This window comes from Anguilla rostrata, chromosome 19 (assembly GCF_018555375.3).
Source record: "Anguilla rostrata isolate EN2019 chromosome 19, ASM1855537v3, whole genome shotgun sequence".
Taxonomy (NCBI): domain Eukaryota; kingdom Metazoa; phylum Chordata; class Actinopteri; order Anguilliformes; family Anguillidae; genus Anguilla; species Anguilla rostrata.
The window spans coordinates 1072022-1081732 of NC_057951.1; the positions used below are offsets into that span (position 1 = coordinate 1072022).

Consider the following 9711-nt stretch of genomic DNA (forward strand, 5'->3'; position numbering starts at 1 on the left):
ATGTAAACTTTTGACCCACTGAAATTCTGATATAGTGAATTAAAGCTGAAATAAATAGGACTCTAATCGATTGTTTTAAAATGACCTCTGATGTGAACAAAGCAGATGCCTTAATTGACTTGCCAAACTAAATGTTTGGCAACATGACATGTGCCGAGTTATAAAAGACTTAGTTTGAATATCTTTAGCCTAGGTGTATGTAAGCTTTTGGCCTCAACTGTTTGCATGTGTATACATATGGAGTGAGACATATACATACATATTTCATTATGGTACACACGTTATGTATTATTATCAGATACTCATAGAAAACGCAGTACATAATGAAATCTCAACAAAAATGTCAAGGTTCAAGGGGGTTAGGACCCAGGTGCAGAGTGAAAAACAAAACTCAAAAGGATAGATACAAATAAGGACTTTACTACAACAACAAAAAAAGGCAAACACAAACAGGGAACAGATAAGGCCACGAGGGGCAAAACAACAAACTCAAAATTCTTAAGAACAAAAAAACACAGAACAGAGGCAGGAAGGGTAAAAGCACGTGGAACACACAGGCAAACACATAAAAAAACGCAAGAAGATACATACAGGTCGGGAACAAGCACAAGTCAAAAACAAACACAAGGAACCAGCACCCGAGTCAAGGGGACAAAGAACTTAAATAGACTGGGGTAACAAGACACAGGTGTACTCAAAGGACAATCAAACCAGAAGGAAGGGAAAACGAGAGGCACGTGGGGACGTTGATTAAATAACGAGACAATAAAATAATTGAAAGCAATAATACAATTAACCATTACATTACAGGCATTTAGCAGACGCTCTTATCCAGAGCGACGTACAAGTGCATTAGTTCAAGGTGCAGAGGTGCATATAAACACACTAGAGTGAAGTAAAGATCGTAGTGCCAGAAGTGACCACAGATCAGGACTCCAACCCTGTAGGGCAGTGGTGTCAAACTCGTGCCATGGAGGGCTGTGTGTATGCAGGTTTTCATTCCAACCAATTAATGCTGCCTTAATTGAGTCCAATTACTCATTCAGCCATATGCGTTTAACTGCATTGAAGCACAGAATATAAGAAAATTTTTATTTAGACAATGCGGGTCACCATAGACGTCGGGTCACCATTGTGCACAAACCTGCATCCCTAATTCAGCAAATAATTTAACTAATTATATAATCAAGATCTGAGGCTGGAATGAAAACCTGCATACACACGGCCCTCCATGGCACGAGTTTGACACCACTGCTGTAGGGTAACCTGTTCAGCAAACAAACAAACAATCCTGCCAAGTACAAAACTAGCACTGAAATCACATTTGCCTAATCAGAATCAGACAAAACAATCCTGCCAAATACAAAACTAACATGATCGCATTAGCCTAACTAGGTACATTGAGCTAAACTAGAGGCTAGGGAGGGGTGGGGAGAGGTGCACCCTGAAGAGATGAGTCTTTAGTCTGCGCTTGAAGGTAATCAGATTCTCTGCTGTTCTGACTGCCACGGGAAGGTCATTCCACCAGCGAGGGGCCAGGACAGACAGCAGACGCGAACGGGAGGTACAGACACGAAGAGGGGGAGGTGCCAAGCCTCCAGAGGTGGCAGAACGGAGAGGTCTGGCTGGTGTGTAGGGTCTGATGATCCTCTGGATGTATCCTGGTGCTGACCCCTTAGCTGCCTGGTATGCAAGCACCAAAGTCTTAAATTTGATGCGAGCCATAACAGGCAGCCAGTGGAGGTCAGTGAGCAGGGGGGTGACATGGGAATGTCTGGGTAGGTTGTAGACCAGACGAGCTGCAGCATTCTGGATGAGCTACAGGGGTCTGATGGCGACAGGAGAATGAGCAGGACACAAAACAGAAGTGCCGCCATCTGGCGGCCCAACAGGGAAAAACAGACAGAAACACAGAACCATGACCAAAAACATGTACTCAGATACTCACCCACACAAAGCACTGTCTATAAGCCTATAATTAAAACTTGCAAAATCTAGGCCTTTAAAAGTTTTTTGACATCAATACTTTTCATATAAAAAAGGGGTGGGGCGGTGAATAAATAAATACATATAATAATGGCAAATATTGTGGCCTATTAAAACATTTTTTAATCTTACAAAACTATCCGGACATTTTCTCAATTAATGTACTGTATGGCTGTGGGTTGCATAAAGTTTAGCACAATAGTACCATTTATTTTACAATGTAAAAATCATATTGGTGAATAATAATAAAAAGAAAAAGAATAATTTGATTCCAAACAGCACCCAAAGCACTGGATGCAGACAATTGTTCAAACATAGTGTCGCCATTTTCACAATTTCAGGTGTAACAGCTGAATAGCTAAATTTCCGTGATGGGTGTTTCACTTTCATGTGACACATAAACTTTGAATGACAACATTCTCAACATAGAATGAGACCATCTAACTGCTCATGATATTAGCTCTCCAACAACACCAAACATGACTTTACTGCATATTAGATTGGCTAAATAGTTTAGACAAAGACCGTGAAACAAAGTCCTGGTCCCAAAAACACTTAAGTGTGCCAGGAATCCTCTAAGATAACAAGAACCTGCTGGAAGGAGACGTTAAATCCCAACATCAATATAATTCACAAGTTGTTGAATAGGCCTGATAGTGCTAAAATGTGCCTACCTCTACATGGATTAAATATTTGTTTCTTCTGCATGACTTATTAAATAGAGTGACTGATGCAGCTAATAAAAAATACAAAATATACAAAACTCCGCCCATCGAACACTCAGTTGAGCCAGTAAACCTAAGCAAGGAAATGCGGTCCAAAGAGAAACTGAAACTTAACGGCCATTTTAAAAACGGAAGAGAAAGAATCCCTAGAAAAGAAGGAATTAAAATAAATGTAAAAAAACGGAGTGAACAGCCTGTTGTGGAGTGGAACTGAGGTAAGACAAGCTGAAGGTAAAGGGCTGCGGGGAGGAATGGGAATCTGTAGGTATAATCGCATTAACCCGCGTAATTCAGGAAAACTGACAACTGGCAATACAATGGTGTGTTTAAGGCGTAGCCTGATAAGCTAAGAGCTTTCATTACAACTTTATTCAAGACTCATCTTAAAAAGAGGTCCATAGCGGGTAAAATAGACAATAAAGATAATGGCACATAGGCAATACTATCATCTCATAAAAAGCACGTTCTCAACGTACAAAAATGCCAAGTTACTCACACATACGAGACATACCCCGTCTATAGCTCATTCATTCAGACTGCCAAAATCCAGGCCGGCGATTTAAAGGATTGATATCAAAATGACGCCAAGTTACGGTACTACAAACAATATAGGCTATCTTGCCTCACCGAAATTACATAAGTTGTATTCCAAAGCAATGCTACCCAATATGTCCTCAATTCTTTCATGTCACTTGACCCTGTATGTATAAGCATGCAGTACATGGACAGGCCAAACATATGTGTGGATGGCTTTCTCACAGTCAAGATTGATTGAATAGGCGCCTATATGTCCAATTTGTATTGGTATGTATGTATTTCGCTGCCCAGCCTTTCTGTTGCGTGAATGATTGTATGTTTCTTGGTATAAATGTCTGTTCGTAACTGTGAATGTAACATGCTGCGAGGGAAATGTCCCCATGGGGATAAAGAAGTTCTCTATGTATGTATGTACAATATGTATTTTGCATGCAGTATTTATGGTACGTAGCAAATATACAATCACTTGTATATGTACTGAAATTCAGTTCAGAAGCAAGTATAAACATATGTTTTCTGGAGAAATATGCTGACTGTAGTTACTGACCAGCAGTTTTCTCCATGAATTTCAATGTGTTCCATGAGGCAATTCAAAATATTTGACACTTTGATCTGACACAAAGTTTGCATGACATTGTAAAATGCTAAGATTACAAAACACAGGGCCAAGTGACTTGAAAAAATTGAGGAAATATTGGGTAGCATTGCTTTGGAATACATCTTATTTAATGGACTGGTCTTGTATGTGTGAGTAACTTGGCGTTTTTTAACGTTGAAAACGTGACCATGGGGATATTTCCCTCGCAGCTTGTTACATTCACATTTACGAACAGACATTTATACCAAGAAACATATACAATCATTCACACAACAGAAAGGCTGGCCAGCGAAATACATACATACCAATACAAATTGGACACATAGACGCCTATTCAATCAATCTTGACTGTGAGAAAGCCATCCACACATATGTTTGGCCTGTCCACGTACTGCATGCTTATACACACAGGGCCAAGTGACTTGAAAAAATTGAGGAAATATTGGGTAGCATTGCTTTGGAATACATCTTATTTAATTTTGGTGAGGCAAGATAGCCTATATTGTTTGTAGTACCGTAACTTGGCATCATTTTGATATCAATACTTTTAATGGCAGGCCTGGATTTTGGCAATCTGAATGAATGAGTTATAGACGGTGTATGTCTTGTATGTGTGAGTAACTTGGCATTTTTGTACGTTGAAAACGTGTTTTTTATGAGATCAATACATACATTGGGTATATCAGTGGGATAAAATGCACAAATAACATAATATGGTGCGTACATTTTTTAATGCACCAAACTTAATTAAATTACCTTTTTGTGTTACACGTTTACATTATGTGGCCCTTATAGTGTATTATTATGTCTGTGCGTTATCATGTTCTTCTTGTGTGTATTTACAGGTCTGCCAATTTGGGTCAGTACCCACTGGTGAATCTGATCTGATGTGTTCAGGTGTCCTGAGACAGGGGGCGCTGTTTCTAAAATGAGTTCCTCAGAGGAGACCGAGACTGACAATGGAACCCACGGCCCTGCGAGAAAGACGTAAAAATGCATGAATCAGAGAGTTAATGTGCTGTGAGTTAGAGCTGCAGTAAGAGGATGAGTTTAACTGGAAGCTCTGTCTCCATGTGCTGTGAGTTAGAGCTGCAGTAAGAGGATGAGTTTAACAGGACGCTCTACTCCGTGTGCTGTGAGTTAGTGCTGCAGTAAGAGAATGACTTTAGCTGGAAGTCTCCATATGCTGTGAGTTAGAGCTGCAGTGAAAGGATGAGTTTAACTGGAAGCTCTGTCTCCATATGCTGTGAGTTAGAGCTGCAGTAAGAGGATGAGTTTAACTGGAAGCTCTGTCTCCATGTTTGTTCACAGGGTCCAGGTAGAGAGGGCAGGGTCATCTGTACCCAGCTGTTTGTCTATGAAGAGTGATCATTCAATGAGTGATCCAATCAACTTCAGAGGAGAGTTCACAGGTGATCAAAGGTAATGATACTAGTTCACATTGACACTTTTTGAATTAATCTTAAATTTAATTGCCAACTTTCAGGTGCAGGATAGCACGTTCAGGTCCACATGGGTGTATTAAATCATTTTAAAGTGTCATGATGTGTTTTAGGCCTTTTCCACACGTATACGGATTTTTTTAAAAGGTAGTTTTTTCCCTTTGTTTTGGCCTCCCATACACACGAAAATGGCGTTTTATGTCACTGAGAACTAAGCTTTTTGAAAACGCCTTCCAAGGTGGAGATTTTTCAAAACTCCGGTTTCTCTGTCTTCGTGTGGACAAGAAAAACGGAACTTTATGAAAACGCTGACGTCATGACGTCAACTCGCGCATCTGTTACCATGGCAATTGGTGTATTGCGCATGCAGCAATCGTTTTAGCGTTCTCGTGTGGAGGGAGATATTTTTTAAAACACCGGTCGTGTGGATGGGATTTTTTTTATTTTAAACGGAGGGGGAAATAACTACTTTTTCAGATTAATCCGTATAGGTGCGGACAGGGCCTTATATCACATTTGGATGTGCTGTGAGTTAGAGCTGCAGTAAGATTATGAGTTTAACTGGAAGCTCTGTCTCCATGTGCTGTGAGTTAGAGCTGCAGTAAGAGGATGAGTTTATCTGGAAGCCTTGTCTCCATGTGCTGTGAGTTAGAGCTGCAGTAAGAGGATGAGTTTAACTGGATGCTCTGTCACCATGTGCTGTGAGTTAGAGCTGCAGTAAAAGAATGAGTTTAACTGGAAGCTCTGTCTCCATGTGCTGTGAGTTAGAGCTGCAGTAAGAGGATGAGTTTAACAGGAAGCTCTACTCCGTGTGCTGTGAGTTAGTGCTGCAGTAAGAGAATGACTTTAGCTGGAAGCTCTGTCTCCATATGCTGTGAGTTAGAGCTGCAGTAAAAGGATGAGTTTAACTGGAAGCTCTGTCTCCATATGCTGTGAGTTAGAGCTGCAGTAAGAGGATGAGTTTAACTGGAAGCTGTGTCTCCATGTGCTGTGAGTTAGAGCTGCATTAAGATGATGAGTTTAACTGGAAGCTCTGTCTCCATGTGCTGTGAGTTCGAGCTGCAGTAAGAGGATGAGTTTAACTGGAAGCTCTGTCTTCATGTGCTGTGAGTTAGAGCTGCAGTAAGAGGATGAGTTTAACTGGAAGCTCTGTCTCCATGTGCTGTGAGTTAGAGCTGCAGTAAGATGATGAGTTTAACTGGAAGCTCTGTCTCCATGTGCTGTGAGTTAGAGCTGCAGTAAGAGGATGAGTTTAACTGGAAGCTCTGTCTCCATGTGCTGTGAGTTAGAGCTGCAGTAAGAGGATGAGTTTAACTGGATGCTCTGTCTCCATGTGCTGTGAGTTAGAGCTGCAGTAAGAGAATGAGTTTAACTGGAAGCTCTGTCTCCATGTGCTGTGAGTTAGAGCTGCAGTAAGAGGATGAGTTTAACTGGAAGCTCTGTCTCCATGTGCTGTGAGTTAGAGCTGCAGTAAAAGGATGAGTTTAACTGGAAGCTCTGTCTCCATATGCTGTGAGTTAGAGCTGCAGTAAGAGGATGAGTTTAACTGGAAGCTGTGTCTCCATGTGCTGTGAGTTAGAGCTGCATTAAGATGATGAGTTTAACTGGAAGCTCTGTCTCCATGTGCTGTGAGTTCGAGCTGCAGTAAGAGGATGAGTTTAACTGGAAGCTCTGTCTTCATGTGCTGTGAGTTAGAGCTGCAGTAAGAGGATGAGTTTAACTGGAAGCTCTGTCTCCATGTGCTGTGAGTTAGAGCTGCAGTAAGATGATGAGTTTAACTGGAAGCTCTGTCTCCATGTGCTGTGAGTTAGAGCTGCAGTAAGAGGATGAGTTTAACTGGAAGCTCTGTCTCCATGTTTGTTCACAGGGTCCGGGTAAAGAAGGCAGAGTCACCTGTACCCAGCTGTCTGTCTATGAAGAGTGGTCATTCAATGCTTCTTCCATACAACTTCAGAGGAGAGTTCACAGGTGATCAAAGGTAAGGAAACAAGTTTAAACTGACACTATGGTTAAATAAAACTTAAAACACATCATGACACTTTAAAATGAGTTAATACACACATGTTGACGAGAATGTGCTATCATACACCCCACTAAACCAAAAAGCAGCCACTGAGATTTATATCACATTCGGATGTGCTGTGAGTTAGAGCTGCAGTAGGAGTATGAGTTTAACTGGGAGCTCTGTCTCCATGTACTGTGAGTTAGAGCTGCAGTAAGAGGATGAGTTTAACTGGAAGCTCTGTCTCCATGTGTTGTGAGTTAGAGCTGCAGTAAGAAGATGAGTTTAACTGGAAGCTCTGTCTCCATGTGCTGTGAGTTAGACCTGCAGGAAGAGGATGAGTTTAACTGGAAGCTCTGTCTCCATGTGCTGTGAGTTAGAGCTGCAGGAAGAGGATGAGTTTAACTGGAAGCTCTGTCTCAGTCTGTGAGTTAGGCGCATAGAGGTAATTACTGACTGTTCCTGGCGGTTAGAGCGCAGAAGGAGATTAGAGCTCGCTCACTTGAGTGCCAAGAGTGTTTACGGAGCTCTCCCATTTAAGTAGGTTAGAGCGGCATTAAGATATTAACTGAGCTCTTCCGTGGAGTTGAGCTGTAGAGGAGATTAGAAGTTCTTGTGGTTTGGCTGCAGTAAGATTTATGAGCTCTGCTAGTTAGTGTTGAGTTAGAGCCTTCCTGTGAAGAGGAATGGTTATGGATCTGTCTCATCTGGGTAGCGCATAAGAGATGTTACAGGACTCTACTCTGGCTGTAGTGGCAAAGAGATAGCTGACCTGCCAGGATGTGCGTAAAGAGAGTTTAACTGGAGCTCTGCTCAGCTGTGTTAAGCTGCAGAAGGAGATTTATGAAGTGTCCATGCTGATAGGCGCTTAGAGATTAACGAGCGTTCCATGCTGTGGTCGGGCTAATGTTGAATTGTAGTGAAACTCTGTCTCCATGTGCTGTAGTCAGTAAGATATGATTACTGAGCCGCCCATGTTGTGATTAACTGCTAGAGGATGAGTAACTGAGCTCGTCCCATGTTGTCACAGGGTCGGTAAAGAAGGCAATCACTGTACCAGCTGTCTGTCTATGAAGAGCATCATGCTTCTTCATACAACTTCAGAGGAGAGTTCACGTGATCAAAGTAGGAACAGTTTAAACGACACTAGGTTAAATAAAACTTAACACATCATGACACTTAAAATGAGTATACACACTGTTAGAATGTCACATACACCCTAAACAAAGCAGCACTGAGATTACATTCGATGCGTGATAAGCTGAGTGAGTGAGTTAATGAGCTCTTCTGTATGTGAGTTGAGCGAGAGAGATTTATGACTTGTCTCCAGTGTTGAGTAGAGGCAGTAGAATTTACTGACCTGTCATGTGCGTGGTAACCTCAGGAAGAGGGAGTTACGAAGCGCTGTTGATAATGCAGAGAGTTAATGAAGCTGTCCATGTGTGAGTAGAGTGCAGTAAGGATAGAGCTTGCTCCATGTCTGGTTAGTGCATAGGAGTTATGGAGCTTTTCAGCGTAGTAGAGCGCAGTAAGGAGTAATGAACTCTTCTCAGTTGTACGCATAAGGGTTTACGGCGCTCCATCTGATGAGCTGCAGTGGGTTATGAATTGTCTCGTACTGTGTTGGCAAGAGGAGTTAAGAGTCTGTAGTGCTTGATTAGAGCCAGTGGGTTATAGCTCGTCTCAGCGTAGTGACGCAGAGAGAATGTTACAGAGCTTATCGTGGCTGGTTGTGCTGCTAAGATGACTTAGTGAACCTTCAATGTGATAGAGCGATAAGATGAGTTAGAGCTCGTTCTAGTGAGTTAGAGTGCATAAGATGAGTTTACTGAGGGCTGGCGGATTAGGCTGCAAGAGATATTTAATGAGTCTGTCTCATGTGCTGGATTCGACTGCAGAGAGGGTTATGAGCTCTGTCTTTGCTGAGTAACTGCAGTAGAGAATTAGAGTCTGTCCTTTGAGTTAGCGCAGTAAGGGTTACTGGCTTGTCTCTTTTGTCCAGGTGTAAAGAGGCGGTCCTTACCTTGCTATGAAAGTGGTCTTCATGCTTTCCATACTCGAGGAGAAGGCAAAGGTAGGAAACAGTTTAAATGCACATGTAAATAACTAAAATCAGATTTAATGAGACCACATTTGACGGTGATCAACCCACCAAAGCCATGAGATTATCCTGTGCGTGATAGAGCGCTAGGATGGTTTATGAGCCTGTCCCATGTACGGGTTGAGCGCAGTAGGGATATTATGAAGCTCTGTCCATTTGTGAGTTAGAGCTGCAGTAAGAAGATGAGTTTAACTGGAAGCTCTGTCTCCATGTGCTGTGAGTTAGACCTGCAGAAGAGGATGAGTTTAACTGGAAGCTCTGTCTCATGTGCTGTGAGTTAGAGCTGCAGGAAGAGGATGAGTTTATGACTGGAGTTATGG

At 42.0% G+C, this 9711-nt stretch overlaps 1 protein-coding gene, 1 long non-coding RNA gene and 1 pseudogene across 2 annotated transcripts in view; all 3 read left to right on the forward strand.

Moving 5' to 3' along the window:
- The window catches only part of LOC135245708 (NACHT, LRR and PYD domains-containing protein 3-like), a 251271-nt pseudogene that overhangs the window by 202813 nt on the left and 38747 nt on the right, over positions 1 to 9711 (forward strand).
- The window catches only part of LOC135246017 (uncharacterized), a 22201-nt gene that overhangs the window by 2387 nt on the left and 10103 nt on the right, over positions 1 to 9711 (forward strand). The gene's annotated exons all lie outside the window — the stretch shown is intronic.
- On the forward strand, positions 4814 to 7298 carry LOC135245750 (uncharacterized). The gene is made up of 3 exons (XR_010327373.1): positions 4814 to 4833; positions 5158 to 5268; positions 7156 to 7298. It is a non-coding gene; the product is annotated as an uncharacterized LOC135245750 (long non-coding RNA).